Here is an 18,357-nt window from a genome sequence, read left to right on the forward strand (position 1 = left end):
ACGCTGTGTGGAGTCTTTTGTTTTGGTGTTTTCATTGTGTTACTGTGTGTGTTAATGTGTGTGTTACACAAATACTTCACACATTGCCTCCTAAGATAAGCCTGAATGCTCTGTGCCAAACTACCAGAGGGTGAGCACAAGTTAGCTTTTAGCGTATATCTCGCTAACCCTGATTAGAGTGGAGGTTCCTCCTTGGACAGGGTGGATACCTCTGCTAACCAGAAACCCAATTTCTAATGGGTAGGCTTTAAGTTTATGAGATTAGGGCATTGGTCAGGTACGATTTTTAAATTCACGAGAGGGTTACAAATGACACCACTCCTTGAAAGTTGTGTTTAGTACTGTTGGTGTAAGGGAGGTGTTGACAATCTTTTAAGTGGCCATGTTGCTAATGATCGAGTTTTCACATCCAGCCAGACACGTGGTACATGAGATAGCACCCCATTCAGTGCCATTCTCAGTATACATAGCAGAAATTAAAGAAGGACCATTTTTTCTAATATAATTTGGAATCAGCATCCCAAAAATTTGATATTTACAGAAATTGTATGTGACATTTTAAATTGTTTTCTTGAATATGTTTAAGATTAATAAATTGAAAGTGCAACATGAGCACCTAGTTTAAAAAGGGCTTCCATAGAATAGAAAGAGAATTTGAATTTTTACAACAATATCATTCAGAATTCCAATAAATCTGCAGCCGCACTTATTTATTTTTATCAATGTGATTTCTTAGTCTCAACAGTTTACATTCCTCTATGAGTTTGGTCTTTCTGTCAATTTTAGCTCTACATTTAATCCACAGTTGCTCCTCTTGCACTTAGTGCTCTGCTTTCATTTGCAAGAATTAATTCTGTTTTGTCTAGTGGAAAAAGAAATAACATTCTCTGGGTCTCTTTTAATCACAATATGATGATCTGTCCCTTTTTCTGATTATTATGCCATACTTGACTATGGCCATGGCCTGCATACATGTAGTTGAGCAGAGGTTTTCTATGTGCACAAATAAAGGACATGGAAGTTCCTTGTAACTACAACGTGGATTCAACAGCAGCAATATCCACAAAGTTAGTTCTTACATAAGGTGTCTAGGAAAGGTTTTAAGGCGACAAACTTCCTAGTTGCATGAAATTGAAATGAATCACATACATTTGCTGGTTAGAAACATTTTCTGTAGCGTTTATTGTGGGATATTTGTGCCACACAAACTTTTTTTCATGAGAATTTGGCCACCGCAAAAACATTCTTTATGCAAGTGATTATTTTGCATAAAATCTTTTTCACCCATTACAAAGTTAATTTGGTAATACTGGCAAACATTTGAAAAGAAATGTCAATAAGTCAAAAGACACATTTTTAAATTGCAACTAACCACTATCTGGATCTAGGACCATGAACCTAAATACGTTTTGTCATTGTATTTAGTATTTTAGATACTGTTATATAATCTTTTACCTCACAAAGTATTTCTTTGTAGCACGATTTTACTCACAAAGGTTTTCTATTTTGTAAGAACTAAGGGCCTCATTTATGAGAAGTGTTGCATCGCTGCGACAATGCAGCGATGCAACACACCTCAGTGAGCCCTCCTTGCAACACCATAGGTGCGCCATTTTTAAAGTACGGTGCATCATGTCATAAGAAGTTAGAGATTCATCAGCCCCATGTGAAAGGGCCTGCATCACCCTTTCACCTGCCATGAGGCAGTCGTAAGGTTTTCACGCAATGGTATCCTAGAAATGGTGCACTGAATTCTTATATTGTTCAATACACCACTTCTGCGAGGCTTTGATGTGGGGGAATGCCCACCCTGCATCCATTATACCTGCTGCAGGAGTAATGTAGTCATCTGCCTAGATGTGTCACTTTGTAAACAGGGCACAACATGGCGCATTTTTTACGCTGCTGGTGTGTCACAACAAGTGACGCACCGGCGGCGCAAAAGTATCGCAAGGGCTCATAAACAATCCCCAAAATATGAATGGTTGTAGGTTATAATGGTGGTCTCCAATTTGTTCCAAAACAAGGGTACTCGACTCCATAGCTTAACTTTTCAAAACCACCCAAATATTATATTATATATATAGAGATAAGGGAGACAGTAAAAAAAACCTCTAAAGTCGTCCAAAAAAGACATAAGAAGTTGTGCAGATGAAAAGATGTACAAGAGTTGGTTTTAGTCAAGATAATGTTCTTTCTTTCTTGTTATATAAGAGATAATTTAGTCCAAAAGACAGAGGGACTTCGTCAGGGCTGATAAAAAATACATGATACAATATACAAACATTAAAATCACATTTTACTAAAATTGTGTAGTCAATTAAAACATAGTAACACACAACAAACCAAACAATCCTTGTGATGCATAACCACATTGGTAAATGACCCAAAAACCTAAAGACAACATGCACCTTCTATAAATGTTTTTATAGGACCATAAAGGAATAGTGTTCTATATGAAATCCTAATTCACGTAGGCATCAATTAATATCCTCCATCACTCCCATTTTTTAAAATGTGATATTTGAATGGAAACATATAGAGGGAGGATCATAAACAGTTTACAATAAATAGTCTAGATGATTCACATAGTCCAGCATAAAGAATCAAGATTTTTACCTTTTTCTTGGTCTAAATGATTATCTCAATTTTTAAAAACATAATTAGGCATGCACCAATACTTATTTTTAAGTTGTGCATGAAGTTCATTGAGCAAAGCAACATTGAAATCTTTTGTTTACAAATATAACATATTTTATTGTAGCAGACCGGGAATCTCAAGATCCTAGCAAATCTAATGAGTGTTCAAAATACAGACCTTATCTAATAATTATTTTCCAAATGAATAGTATTATTTTTCTCCCATCCACTTTTTAGAATTTGTAGAGTTATGTGTTGTCTAGTAGTCCCCTATGAATAAATATCATCAAATGATTTATATTGATAATATTGGAAAGAAAAATTAAGAAATGATGTGTTATCTTATCGTATCGTATGTAGACCTAACAAAAACATTTATGTTGAAGTTTAGTTATGTCTACATACAATGAGTGGTAAAGCACAGTCAAGGTTTATTGCTATTGAAATCTCGACTCAATTCATGAGTCATGTATTATAAGAAACTAAACTGATTGAAAGAAACAAGCATCATTTAGTTATCGTAAGGAGAAGAGAAGTTATATAGATTATATTGACCCCTTGTACGTAATGTTGGGCAGCAGAAATTCAACCAAAATAGTTCACAATTGGTATGTTGTCCAGACATATTACTAATCAAAACTGAATGATAAACACGAACATTGGACACCATTCAGCCATTTTGGAAGGGGTCACTCACAAGTTAAATCACATTTCAAGTTACCTAGCTACAAGTATTTCAACCATCGCATGTATCAAAAAACAGGCCACTTACCTAATACACTCAAAAGCAGAACTAATCAATGATCTAAAGTTTATACATGGCATCATAATAGGAAATGAGATAACAAATCTTTAACATCCAGATTGGTAAACTATGTGGATGTTTTTAAAAGAAAGTTTTTCAGCCATCTTAAAACAGGTTATATAGAATTTGGCAAGCATCTAGATGTAGGAGGACAACAGGTATAGAGATATGCATCCTGTCATCTCACTAATTCTTTCTTTTATAGATAATTTGAAGAGAAATTTCCCCTACCTAAAATATATAAGGGTCTGATTACAACTTTGGCGCAGTTGTGCCGACTCTCTGCCAACACAGCTGCAGCAAAAGAGCACAAGGACCACCTGCCGTATTGCGAGTTGAACTCGTGTACGGTGGACGGTCCTTTGCCTTTCCCATGGCGTTGCTTGGAAAACAGGCACCGCAATGGGAACAGCAAAAAGGTTCCAGCACGGATGATGATGTCCATGCTGTGTTGGAATTCTGGGGGAATACAGACAGGGGCTCACGTGTTGTGCCCCTTTGATGGTATACCCATGGTGGGGGGCACATGGCGGGGGCATGGGGGCCCTGTAGCGTTTATTCCTCCACTGCCAGCCTTTTCATGGCAATGCTCCTGCCATGAAAAGCTGACGGTGGCGGAACTTGTAATATGCAGCATCTTACATTGTGGCACAGCTCTGCCACCGCCAGGGTACGACTTTTCCCTAGCACAGCCGGTGGTCCCCCGCCGCAACAACTTTTGAAGTTGTAATGCGGCAGATGGGCCACCGCGAGTCTGGCGGTCTTATGAATGCCAGACTCATAACCAGCCCCTTAGTGCTTGCAAAATTTGGAAATATATGGATTAGCTGCAATTTCCTATATTTATACATTTGATCTCTCTCAATAAGTGAAAAAAATGCAAGAAAAAAGGTTGAGGGTCTAAAATAAAACAATATTATTATTATTAATTGTATTATTAATATTCATTATATTAGCTGTAGTAGTACTAGTTGTAGAGCACTGTATTCACCCTAGCTGAATATCTTGTCCTAGTGAAGACATTATGTACTCAAAGCTGATCAGAAATACATGCAGCAAACTTATTCTTAAGAAAACTATGTTCTACAATCCCAAGATGTTATATTTTGTAGAATTTGAATTGAGATGATTCATTGCAACTCTTTAAAGGAATTGTATTCAACACTAAAAGGTTTGAGGGATGAGTTGTCAATCAATATCTGTTCATATCATGTTAAAGAGTCAATATGAAAATTAATATTATGATCAGTACTTAACCTTGGTTGAGGGCAGAATCGCTTCTTGGCTTCTGTGCGATGCTTCCAGCACAACAATTGGGCATACTACTGCCTATCCAAGGTGTCTCCAGACCCCTCCTTCCATTACCTTTCCATTGGCCCACCCAGGAGATGGACATCCATGTGCAATTGCAACAGCCTGGGGCTGATTGACATTCTCTTTCCCTACACAGAGAGAACATGGTGCCCCGATTGTCATCTCCGACTCCATCCAGCCCTGCTGTTGACATTTTCATAACTGCTATGAACTGACAGAAAATGTCAGCTGATTGTTGAACAGAGTAAAAGTATCAGCCAATTTGTTCATTAAATTGAGGAGAAAGAAAGAAAAGGACCTGGTATTCATAGGACTGTGTGGGCCAAAACTTTGAACAGCAGGAATTTGGAGAGGGGATACTGGTTGTAATCAGAGCTTTCTTCCTCCAGTATCCCTGCATCAGGTCCCTGCATACTCGTAATGAAGAAATAAATGGACAGGTTACAATTTACAAGAGGGCTAGCTGCAGAAAGGGCATCTAGCTGCAATTACTGTACACAAAGGACACATTAGGTATATTTGTAGGCAAAATGATTGATCCTATATTGCCACAAAACGTAGGTTCTAATTGCAATACTTTGATACTTCCAAAAGTCAGCATAATGCCTCATACAGCCAAGGACTGCATTGGCAATGAAGGGGAACAACCTTTAAGCAAAGCTTATAAGCGAGGCAGAAACAATGACCGGTTTATTTTTTAAATTCCACAAATCAAAAACGTGTTGGGAACCCATGACCACTGTTTTTTTTTCTACACTTCGATATTAAAGCCACTCATGTCTCTTATTATTTACTAGAGATCCTACATGTGAATAACAAGCTAATTGGCATTCTGGGACATATGTTTGTCTGGAAAACATATATCTGGGTCAGTTAACTCAATCTAATCCAAAAAGCTATGCACAATAAAATGCCTCTGGCTATTGACTCTCATTGATATACATTGAGGGCATCTCTGAATGCCTATACTCCAAACTACCAATTTAACTGAAAGTACAATGCCTGTGTTTTTTAGTTAGAATGCTGTCCTTCTCATCACCAGCATCTTCCAATATTTCTTGCCTGCAAATCTGACATTGAAATAGTCATATTGCTACACTCTATCTGACCTCTGGATTTCTAACCTTTAATGACTTTTCAGGTTTGGTTGCTTTCCAAATGCCATATATTTTGATTCCCCAGTGTTTAACACTAGCTAGTTCATTTTGCAGTAATGTTCTATTCGCAAAGGTTATACATCGTCCTTGTTCTTCTCCCCATAACCATGTTCTTCACATCACTATGGGGCTAGCCAGCAATATTAGCAAAGCTGTTTATCATTTAATGTCGGAACGTCTAGAGCTGTGCTTCAGAGAAGGGAATTTCAATCATTAATTACAGGATTAACAATGAGTAGAATAGAATACATCCTTACCTGACTCCCTACTATATATGGAACATCTGGGTTAACTTGCTGCATACCTTGCACTACACTCCAACTGTGACATCAATGTGTAAAACCTGGATGACTGTTAGTATGAATGGACTATTACTCAAATCCACACGCTTCCTCCACAGTTATAGCTGATCTGTAGAACTGAAGGAAACTTTTATGTCCAAGAAGATAGCTATGAGTCCTCCATTTTTAACTTAGGTTTAGAAGCACATGTTGGTGGATAGCCATGTAAAGCCATGTGATCCATTCCTCCAATTATCACTTTAAAGTGCATTATAGGACTCATCATCTCTCATCTGAGGAAGATAGACAGACCATTGTCAGGATTTCAATTGCGGCCAAAATAGAGTATGGTAATGTTCTACTGGTACGTGCTTCTGAACCAATTAGGATAAATTGCAGCTGTTGCAGAAATCTGATTTGGGACTAATGCACTCAAATCAGCATATGTCTTTGAGGCTCACAGAGAAATTAATTGGATTCCAGTAGCATCAGGGCTTGCATTTAAGGCACTCATGCTTACACAAAAGGTGCCTGAATACACAAAAAAATCTGAATTGGTATTACTTCACAAGAGCATTAGACTCACTGACTAAGATGCTGCTGGCAAAAAAACATGAGGCCCAGGGTGGGGGAAGGTCATTCACAGTCTTGATGGCTGAACTGTAAACTTTGAAAAAAAACTGCTGATATATATGGGCTTTCACAGCAACTCTTGCTATTCAGAAAAACTTAAAGACCCATTTGGTGAAACTAAATAGTTTTTACACAGTTGTCTTAGCTCTCTATCACCTTGATAGGTATATTGACATCTTCTAAACCTAGTGATGATAATGAGATGTACATATAAACTAGCTGGAGGAGGCAGTATTGCTCATTCACTATTACCCCAACCTGAAGCAACTCTTGAGTCTAACAATGGCGATGTCGCACAATCACAACAGTTGAAATGCATGTGCCGACACAGAAATGAGCATCCCACATTCACTTCCGAAGCAACAAAAAAAACTTTATTAAAATGACCACCGAAATCAAATGAAGACACATGGCGGCTCCTCGCAGGACCGTCCGTAGGTCACAGCCTGCAAGACAAAAAACATGATGAGAAGGTGTGTCCTGCACACATCAAAGGACAGAGAGGGAGTGAAGGAGAGAGGGAGAGAGAGAGAGAGAGAGAGAGAGAGAGAGAAGAGAGGGGAGAGAGAGAAGAAGAGAGGGAGAGAGAGAGAGAAGAAGAGAGGGTAGAGAGAGAGAGAAGAGAGGGGGAGAGAGAGAGAGAAGAAGAAGAGAGAGGGAGAGAGAATAGAGAGGGAGAGAGAGAGAAAAGAAGAGAGGCGGAGAGAGAGAGAAGAAGAGAGAAAGAGAGAGAGAGAGAAGAAGAAGAAAGGGGGAGAGAGAGAAGAAGAAGAGAGGGAGAAGAAGAGAGGGGGAGAGAGAGGGAGGGAAGAAGAGAGTGGGAGAGAGAGAGAAGAAGAGAGGGAGAGAGAGAGAAGAAGAGAGGGGGAGAGAGAGGGAGAGAAGAAGTGAGGGGGAGAGAGAGAGAGAGAAGAAGAGAGGGGGAGAGAGAGAGAAGAAGAGAGGGCGAGAGAGAAGAAGAGAGAGAGATAGAGAGAGAAGAAGAGAGGGGGAGAGCGAGAGAGAGAGAAGAAGAGAGGGGGAGAGAGAAGGACAGAGGGGGAGAGAGAGAGAGAAGAGAGGGGGAGAGAGAGAGAGAAGAGAGAGGGAGAGAGACAGAGAGAGAAGAAGAGAGGGGGGAGAGAGAGAGAAGAAGAGAGGGAGAGGGAGAGGGAGAGAGAGAGAAGAAGAAGAAAGGGGGAGAGAGAGAAGAAGAAGAAGCGAGGCAGAAGAAGAGTGGGGGAGAGAGATGGAGGGAAGAAGAGAGAGAGAAGAAGAGAGGGAGAGAAAGAGAAGAAGAGAGGGGGAGAGAGAGAGAGAAGAAGTGAGGGGGAGAGAGAGAGAGAGAAGGAGAGGGGGGAGAGAGAGAAGAAGAGAGGGCGAGAGAGAGAGAAGAAGAGAGGGAGGGAGAGAGAGAGAGAGAGAGAGAAAAGAAGAGAGGGGGAGAGAGAGAGAAGAAGAGAGGGGGAGAGAGAAGAAGAGAGGGGGAGAGAGAGAGAAGAAGAGAGGGGGAGAGAGAGAGAGAGAGAGAGAGAGAGAGAGAGAGAGAGAGAGAAGAGAGGGGAGAGAGAGAGAGAAGAAGAGAGGGGGAGAGAGAGAGAGAAGAAGAGAGGGAGAGAGAAGAAGAGAGGGAGAGAGAGAGAGAGAAGAAGAGAGAGAGCCGCCCCTGCACACCCAAGCCACACAGCTCACCTGCTGCCACCGGTGTGATTCCAACCACTTGCCGGCATGTAGGGCAGTCCATTAGGTCACACATCTGAGTCAAAGCTGTCATCTGAAACAGAGTCCAGATACATGACTGTCACAGTACACACACTCACACAAGACAACAGTGCCTGCCCGCCCATGCACACTCAGGCAGAGGCATCACAAAGGCACCCGCCGGGCAAGGAGCATGCCCGCCCATGCCCACCCAGGCCTCACTGCTCACCTTCCGCCACCGGTGTGTAGACTGGATGTCCCACCATGTGCCGCTGCAAGCCACAAGCCCGGGGCCCGCGGACATGGCACCCTCCACACCATGCAGCCACGCTCCGCAGGCCACCAGGTCTCACATGTGTTGCTGGGTCTTGAATACTCCATGGCTCAGGACATATCAGTGCACCCGGCAACATCGCAGGCTGCACACCTGCTCAGTTTTGCTTTGTTCAGCATTACATACATCAATTGTGTGTCTTTTGCACACCCGATCAGCCCAAAGGGTGCCACTATGTGACCCGTAAGCGAGGCCACGTGGCAGTAGGCCCGTGCTGCCTGCTGGTTCTGGCCTCTACTGCGGTCCAGCAGGGCACATGAAACCTGAGTTGCCCGGACCACCAGGATGGGGCATCATCGCAGGGTGCCCACCTGCTCAGCAGCTCAAAGTGCCACTGACTCAGTGCACCAAAAGTCACCATCCCGTGGCGGGGTGCCTGTGCCTGCCACAATGCGCCGGGTGTGACTAACCCTGTGCAACCCCAGGCAGCGCCACGTGGTGGTCGGCCCATGCCGTATGCAGGCCTGGGTTGCCACTAACCCTGTGCAACCCCAGTCAGCGCCACATGGTGGTCGGCCCATGCCGTACGCAGGCCTGGGATCCCACTAACCCTGTGCACAACAAAACTCTTGTGTCCTTTATGATTGGGAACCGTGGCATCTGTCATCCAGTCACCACGGGCAGAGGAGAATGTGACGTCGTCGGCCCCTTATGTTGGTGGAGTCACATGGCATGTGACACCTGTGCCAGATAGGTGTGGTGTGCGTGCAAACCTGCTCTCAGGGAGTGGCTGTGACATGCTGACAACTAGACCAGTGACCTGCACACCACCAGCGAGTAAGCCTGCGACGAGTGGCAATGAGGGCCCCCCCTTGGAGCGTAAGTGGAGGGGTCTGGCCTGCCATATGCCGGACCAGCACAGGGCTTGCCACAATGACATTTGATCTCTGTGCGTTGTTCAGTCCATGTCCAGACAAGGAAGTGAGTGATGCGTGTGTTCCAGTTGTAGTGTCCATGGGACCTGGTAGACAAAATGCAATGTTGTACCCTTTGACTGGCATCCCACAGGATGCGCATCATTAAGGCAAGGGAAATCACTGTCTCAACATTCATCCACACATGCATACATCACTGATGATAGACATAACACAGCAGAGTGTCAATCGATGTTTATTGCACATCCAGTGCAGTTATGCAGCTGAAGCGGTTCAGGGCAATGGCCAGCACACTACACAATATGGGCCTGTGGAGGGCCAGCCAGAGTCCATCTGGGGATGACAAGTCCTGCTGAAGTGAAGGGTACAGTCCACAGCCTGGTTGCCGTGTCATTGGGCATCAATCCGGAAGTGGCAGTCCATGTCGCTGTCCAAGGTGAGTGCATCAGAGTGTATCGTGGGTCAGTGGAAAGTCATGAGGCCATGTGTGGGACCAAGCAGAAACAGGCCAGGTGGCGGTAATGAATGCTAGTGCCTGGTCCTTCTGACCACAGTCCCATCCACATCCTCGTCCCCGGGTGTGTGCTCTGCCCCACCTGTGGGTGTTGCAGAACCGGCTGCCGCACTGTGTGCCACTGACACATCAGGGGCGTGGGTGGATCCGGCTGCTGCACTGTGTGCCACTGACACATCCTGGGCCGGAGTGGATCCGGCTGCCTCACTGGGAGGCACTGACACACCAGGATGTGGATGGTGTGGGCACAGCAGCATTCATCAGCACCATGCCTTGTGGCAGCAATGCCATGGTGGAGGTCAGTAGGGCATGATAGATCCCAGCTACATTTCGATGATGTGCAGCGGTGGCTGCCATCCTTTCTGCCTCCATCTGCACCATGTCCTCCATGAGCCTCCGTATGTGTGCCAGCTCAAGGCTGGCATCGCTGGAGCCACTCTGAGCGGACAGGTGCTCTTCTCTCCGCATCATGAATCCAGCGATGTCAGTCAGGGCTCGTTGGAGACCATGGGGCGGACATAGACACCCAAGGATGGCATCCAGTTTGGCAGCCATGATGCAGAAGCCCACCAGCACCTGCTCAGTCGTCTCCATCTGGCACTCCACCACACGGCGTTGGAAGGCCATGTGTTGTTCCTGGAGATCTTGGGAGTATGTCAGGCTGTGGGTGCCTCCTGCTGGGTGGTTTGGGTGGTGGGTGGGGTCTCATCGATGTAGCTAGGCTGCCCTAAGCCTGGAGGTGAGTGACGGATGAGGTCAATGATGTCTTGGATGGTTTGGGCGTCGATGCTGGCGTTGTCCTGCTCGTCATCCATGAAGAGTGGCTGGGACTGCTCTGCAGGAGGTGCTGACGGTGCCCCTGCGATGTGAAGGGGAGATGGTGTATTACAATGTGTCCACATGTTTGTAGACTCATGGTACAGGTTGACATTCAGACAGCATGGCATTGTACATTGTGACAGTCTGTAGATCTGGGCGATGACCCACAGTCTTTGTGGGTGTGCACTGTGCTCAGCTTGATTGTGCATGTGTGCCATTGTGCCCATCTCCACCCATCCCCCCATTACCTGGTGGTCACTCACCCTGTTGCAGTTGTGTTGTGTCCTGTCGAGCAGTGTCCGGTCCCCTGTCTCCGGCCACAGTCTCCACACTGATGACTGTCGACACCAGCTCCTCCATGTCATCCAGCTCCAGCTGTGGCGCTGGGCCCCCACCCCCAGTCTGCGTTGCTGCCTTCTGGTTGGCGGAGAGTTTCTCCTTAGTGTTCCGCTTGATGTCATTCCATCACCTCTTGACCTCGTCCATTGTACTCTTGTGCTCTCCGACGGCATTCACCTTGTCGACGAAGTCCCGCCACATTGCAGATTTGGTGCCCAGTGACACGTTGGAGGTGACGAAGAGTTGTTGATGGTGTTCCAACACCTCCGTGACTATGATCCTGTTTGCCTGCGGACTGAACTTCGTCTTCCTTGTCTTCTTGTCCTTGCCCTTCCCTGTCACCGTGGTCCAAGGCTGGTTGTCCGGGGTGCTTGTGGGGTTGCGCTTGTCCTCTGCGCCTGCTCCAGCAGCCTCCATGGTGCTTGGGTGTTGGTCAGTTTGTGTGTGGGTGTTTTTTCTGCTTTTATGGAGATTTTTCCCACCTGCCAGGTGTGTGTTGCAGGCCTGGCGCTGCTTATCGCTGATTTCCTCAGCACGCTTTGGCCCATTGCAGGTTTTTTGGTGTTGTGGTTTGTATTTTTATCTCCATCGAAGTGGTTTTATTGCAGACATTGTCCGCGGTTTCGGCAGACTATCGCATGCTACCACCTTGATGTGAATCCCACGGTGTCACGGGTTATTTTCCTGCGATGGGCTGCGATATTGAAAGTTGCGTTACGCTACTCTTGCGGAAGTTATCACACATTCTTGTGAATATACCCCTAAGTGTTTTTTCCATTGCATGGGTAAATAAAGAGCTGAAATCTGTGAACATTAACCACCTACTGGAGCAGGTATTACATACTCTGGGAGCTTCTTATTTTGCCTCTAGTGGAGTAGAAAGAGGATGGGGGCAACAGAGGGAAAGGTTTACTTTTACTTTAACTGGGGAAAACTTTTTCTGCTCTCCACAGCTGGCCCTTGTAGCTTCACAATGGAGTCTGAGACTGCTATTCCTGGGCCTGGAATTATCGGGTTCAGAGTTTAGGACCTGATACTTATGTGCCCTGTCACACCAGGAAATATGTAGTAGTCACCTTGGGCAGTACTCTCCCGCCCCCCTGTGGTTATAGCAAGAGACAACGTTTAATGAGGCCCTATCTAGGAACATAAAATTGTGTCCCAGATTTACAAAGATGTTCTAAATTGCAGAGCATCAACCAATGTTGCTGCGTGGCATTACTTGAGGCAGAGGGAGCAGGAAAACACAATTTTTGTTAAGATGTGCTCCTGTCTTTCTCTCTCTTTAGCATTGGTGCACAATCAGGCTGCCGAGCACACAACTTTTCACCAAGTTGCAAAGGTGTCAACGTCATTTCTATCATATGTTTTGTTCTGTAAGGGTACCTCATTACTAGTAGATAAGACTTTGCGTCAAAAACCATAGGTGGCTTCATGAGAATGCACATGTACCACACATGAAATACCCATTGACTCAAACTAATGCAAAGCACCACAAAGCTTATCCATTCTGTGCTGCAACATGTATAAGCACCAAAACAAATGCACCATTGATCTTTTAGTCTAACCATTGTAAGCAGCCATTGAAGTTTTCTCTTTACTTTACCATAGGGAGATATGGAGCCTGACTGTGGAGTGTTCTTATGGTAAAGTGAACGGAAAAATAAAAAAACGTTTATTTAACTAAAATAAATATTAGAGTATTTGTTTAAAATGTATGCCAAAATCTTAAAAACATTCCAGCACTATTAACATAATCTTTAGTTCATTATCTCTATGAAATTAAAAATATTCTTTGAAGTTAACATTAAAAAATAAATACCCATCAAAAAGTAATAAAATTGAATTTTATCATGCATTAATACTTATTAAAAGTGATGTTTAGAATTAATTAAAAATAGTTTAATTATTGTTTATTACAAATTAATTTTAAATTAATGTAGAGATTCAAACATATTTGTTAAAATATTTTAATAAATGTGTTTAATTTTTAGATGTTTTTTACTTTAAATTATATTTATTTTCATTTTTAAATAATTAAAATAATTACTTTTAACGTTATTTCCTATGGGATTTTATTTTTAGTCCCCACCTCCATTATTTTTTATATGGGAGGGTGTTGCAGTATTAGTGATAGGTCATGTATGGTGCTTGACCTACTCCAGCTGCGAAATGTAAGTGATTTACTACTGCTTTGAACCCCTTTTTTGGCTATAGTAACTGTGGAAGGGCAGTTTATGAATAGCAATAGACTTGCTCCTTTGTGTGTATGTGCATGTCCCTCCTCAAACCCCTCCCTAGTCCTCCCTAAACTCATCCTTACTCCTCCCTAAACCCCTCCTATTTATCAGTAGGTATGCCCTTTTTCCACCCCACTCCCTGGTCTCGCCCACATTTACTACTATATGATAAACTGACATGTGTGATGATTTCCCGGTAGCCCTGGCACCTTTTGGCGTGCTTCTCCTGTTTTTAGCCGTCTGACTCCCTGTTTTTGATGGTATGCTGGACTTCGTCGTTTTTGCTGGTTTAGAATCTCTGCACACTTTTTTAATGCTATTCAGTGCTAAAGTGCAATGATCCTATGTAAATTGTGTTATGATTTGTTTTCCATGATTGGTATATTTGATTGACTAGTAAGTCCCTAGTGCAGTGCACTGTTTGTGCCCAGGGCCTGTAAATCAAATGCTACAAGTGGGCCTGCAGCACTGGTTGTGCAACTCATACAAGTAGCTTTCAAAGGTGTCTCAGACCTGCCAATGCAATGTTTGTGTGTAGTTTTTACTGCCATGTCGACCTGGCAAGTGACCTTCCCTTTTCTTACATATGTCACCCCCAAGGTAGGCCCCTGGGCAGAGTGCGGCATATGTGACAGGTAGGACATGTAGTAGTGTGTTGTACATGTCCTGGTAGTGAAATGCTGCCAATTTCGTTTTTTAGTATTGAAAGGTTGTCTGTCCCATAGGTTAACATGGGAGTGCCTTGTAACACTTTACAAGTGTAACTTTCCATTGGGACTGAAGGAGAAATTGAGTTTAAACTCTCTGAGCCTAGAATGTAATAAGCATGTGCTATACATTACATAAAAGAAAGGGAGACTCTCTATAGGTTTTTGTTAAGAATGTGCACATGGCATCATATATTTTGAAACAAATTCAGACAAGGAAAAAAGGAGAATTTCAGTTGTAACAGCACTGTAGGCAACACCAATTTGCGTGAAAAACCCAAATTGTACTTGGTGCTCAATTGTGTTCATGGCACAACGGGTGGCGATGCAAGTGACAATGTGATATCAGCAAGGAATGGCACAAGGTGCAGAAGTGAAAGTATGTACAGTGAATATGGTGGTTCAAATCAATAATTCGCAATCTTTTTTCGAAAATTTGAAAACTGTTTCTTTTGAACCACATGAGGGAAGCGCCATCAATTGTGCTGACAGGTCGACGACATTTCGGTCTAGTGATTTAGGATCATCTTCAGGACTGGGTTGGCATGGTTTGGACGGTGCTGTACAAGGAGGGAAAGGAGAAGGGTAAGGGAGGGGAATGGGAATAGGGAGGAGACGCGAGGGATGGGATGCTTAGGAGGCAATAAGTCAGATCGGTAAGGGGGTAAAACAGACATGCGGGTGAGAGTGAGGAGCTGGCCATGGCAAGAGGCTGGAGTTTGCTGGGTGTATAGTTAGTGCCTCATGTAATTGGCGGAATGCTCGTGCAATTGTGGCTGGAGAGGTTGTGATGACCCCTGGGACATACTCCTGTGTTTGCTAATTGGCTGGTCTGCCATGATGGGGAAGAACAAGGTGGGTGAGGTAAGGGGTGGGATCGGTGTGAGCTGTCGGGGGGTGAGCTCACAGGGCGCAATGGAGGCAAGCATGTGATGCACGCCTAGATGAGTGGGTTACCTGGAATTGTGAAGAAGGCTGTGTCTAACGAGACGTCGGTGCTGCCGGAGGATTCAGCGTGTCAACCAGTAAATGGTATGTCTGAGGATAAACGAGCGTCACCATTAAGCCGGGGGAGGGGGGGTTGGGTGAAAAGGGGGAAGGCAGAGCAAGTGTGTTGGGTAGAGAACACGCGTCCACTACCTGGATTGGGAGGTTAATGGCTTGAGAAGGAGCCGTGTTGGGAGGGACATCGGTGATGTAGATGAAATCAGAGTCAGACCGGCAATAGCGAGAGCTCGGGATCTGTGGGGAAAACGAGCATGGAAGTTAAACCCGGGCAATTCAGGAGACAGGATCGTGTTGCGATCAGTGGAAGCCGAACACTAGAAGTATAGTGCTCTGCCTTCCCCCTTTTCACCCAACCCCCTCCCCCCATCCCGGATTAATGGTGACGCTCGTTTTGCCGCAGACATACCATTTACTGGTTGACATGCTGAATCCTCTGGCAGCGCCGATGTCTCATTAGACACGGCCTTCTTTACAATTCCAGGTAACCCACTCATCTAGGCGCGCGTCACACGCTTGCCTCCATTGCGCCCTGTGAGCATACCGCTGACAGCTTACACCGATCCCACCCCTTACCTCACCCACCATGTTCTTCCCCATCACGGCAGACCACCCAATTAGCAAACACGGGAGTATGTCCCTGGGGTCATCACAACCTCTCCAGCCACAATTGCACGAGCAGTCCGCCAATTACATGCGGCACTAACTATACACCCAGCAGACACCAGCCTCTTGCCATGGCCAGCTCCTCACTCTCACCCGCATGTCTGTTTTACCCCCTTACCGATCTGACTTATTGCCTCGCGTCTCCTTCCTATTCCCGTTCCCCTCCCTTACCCTTCTCCTTTCCCTCCTTGTACAGCACCATCCAAACCATGCCAATCCGGTCCTGAAGATGATCCTAAATCACTGGATCGAAACGTCGTCGACTTGTCAGCGCAATTGATGGCGCTTCCCTCATGTGGTTCAAAAGAAACTGTTTTCAAATTTTCTAAAAAAGATTGTGAATTATTGATTTGAAACACCATATTCACTGTACATACTTTCACTTCTGCACCTTGCGCCATTCCTTGCTGATATCACATTGTCACTTGCGTCGCCACCCGTTGTGTCACAAACACAATTGAGCACCAAGTACAATTCGGGTTGTTCACGCAAATTGATTTTGCCTACAGTGCTGTTACAACTGTAATTCTCCTTTTTTCCTTGTCTGAGTTTGTTTCAAAATATATGATGCCATGTGCACATTCTTAACAAAAACCTACCGAGAGTCTCCCTTTCTTTCATGTAATGTATTGCACATGCTTGCCTAACTGTCCTGGCTAATGACACCAGTTGAGAAATTGTTGTTTGCTTCACGTACCTACCCAAATCTCAACGTGGTTTATGGGTTTTGCTCCTGTTGTTTAATACAGAATTTAATAGCACATCTTTAAGTAAAGGTGTTTTTTTTAATTGTGTATTTGAAAATGCCATTTTTGGAAAGTGGTACAAAAGGGGTGGTGATGGACGGAGTATCAGAACCAATCAAACACTCACACCCAGTCAACAGATCTGGGTTTGATCCATCACCGTTCTTTAGCCCACTCTGCCACCCCAGTTCAGACATGGCCATATGCAAATCAGTCTGACCCTATGCCTCATGGGAACAGTCCAGCCCGAACTGCCAAGCCATGCCTTCCCTGGACTGGAAACAAGCTTCCTAGGACCGGTTTCTGGCATTTCAGCCGTCTTCAGCCAGGCTTGCTTGAATCCAGTGGCAAAGTGAGCAAGGGACTCACGTCTGAGCATACCCTGCCAACTTATGGCGAACAAAGCGGTACAAAAGGCATTTTCTTGCTTAACCATCCTGTGTTTGTGTATTCAATGTCTGTCTTTAGAGTGACAGGAGCTGGGAATGTGCATTATCTCTAGATAATCAAAAGGGGGGTTCAGGCGTGTTCTGCCTTACCTTGGTGACTCATAGCCAAGCTGAATAGACCTTTCTGCTTTTAGAATTATGGGAAGTGTTTTCACTAGCAGCACCTACATAGGCTGGGTCTGCTCTGCTCAATGTTGTATCCACCTCCTGTAGAGGAACTGGACTAGAGAGGACAGAACTGGTTTCTACTGAGCAAGAGGGATTGCTGCCTAGATTTCAAAGGGAAAATAGTATACATATTGGGCACTGACCCCAGAACTTTAGAACTTGTTTGGACTAAGAAACCTCCCAACAAGAAGAGTTGGAGAACCTGTCAGAAGGAACTACTACTTTGCTGTGTGCTTTGCTGTGTTATCCTGAAGAGGTTGCTTGAGACAGAGCTTGCCCCCTGCTCAGGAAGTCTCAGGAATAGCAAGGAACTCAAGATCACCAGCTTCCAGCACTGGGAACTGTGTGTTTTGTACTGCTTCAGAAGAAAAAGCAACCCGAGGCTGTCAACACCGCCACTGCCGGCTCCGTCACTTGTTGGCACTGCAGGGAGCACCGCCCACTTTTAACCGCAACCCTGGTCTCACCGTTGCCGCCACTGAGCCGCTGCTTACATTGTGACCCGAGGGCAGCACACCGCCTCATTCCACATCTCTGCCCTGGTATTCATGATGACGATGCTCCACACCGAGCTCCATGCCGCTGCCTTCACTATGGCCTGGGGGCACCATTTGAAAGTTACTTGACCCACCGCCCCGTCTCACACCGCAGTAATTGCCCACTGATGCTGGCGCCATCGGCTCCAGATCATCTACCGATGACAGTGCTTCAGCAAGGATGCAGCCGTTGCCTGCACCGTGAACTGCTTCACACTGCGGCCCTGGTTTCACTGACACTGCTCAATACCTTCACTAAGCCACTGCCTGCAACTCGACCTGAGGGCACAAGATGCAGCATCGCTCAACTTTGCACCGCATCCCCGACGCCTGCCAATGCCTGCGCTCCTGACTTCAACCTCAAGGATTTCGATCTGCAACATGTGTGACAACAAGGGCCCGATGTCTCCTGTAACAACCTCCGAAACAACGTCTCCCAATGCTGCCCT

General features: G+C 45.0%; 1 protein-coding gene across 1 annotated transcript in view; it reads left to right on the forward strand.

Annotated features, from left to right (window-relative positions):
• Window positions 1-18,357, forward strand: part of ITGB8 (integrin subunit beta 8) — a 288,300-nt gene that overhangs the window by 195,239 nt on the left and 74,704 nt on the right.

Source organism: Triturus cristatus, chromosome 10 (assembly GCF_964204655.1).
Source record: "Triturus cristatus chromosome 10, aTriCri1.1, whole genome shotgun sequence".
In the NCBI taxonomy this organism is placed as follows: Eukaryota; Metazoa; Chordata; class Amphibia; order Caudata; family Salamandridae; genus Triturus; species Triturus cristatus.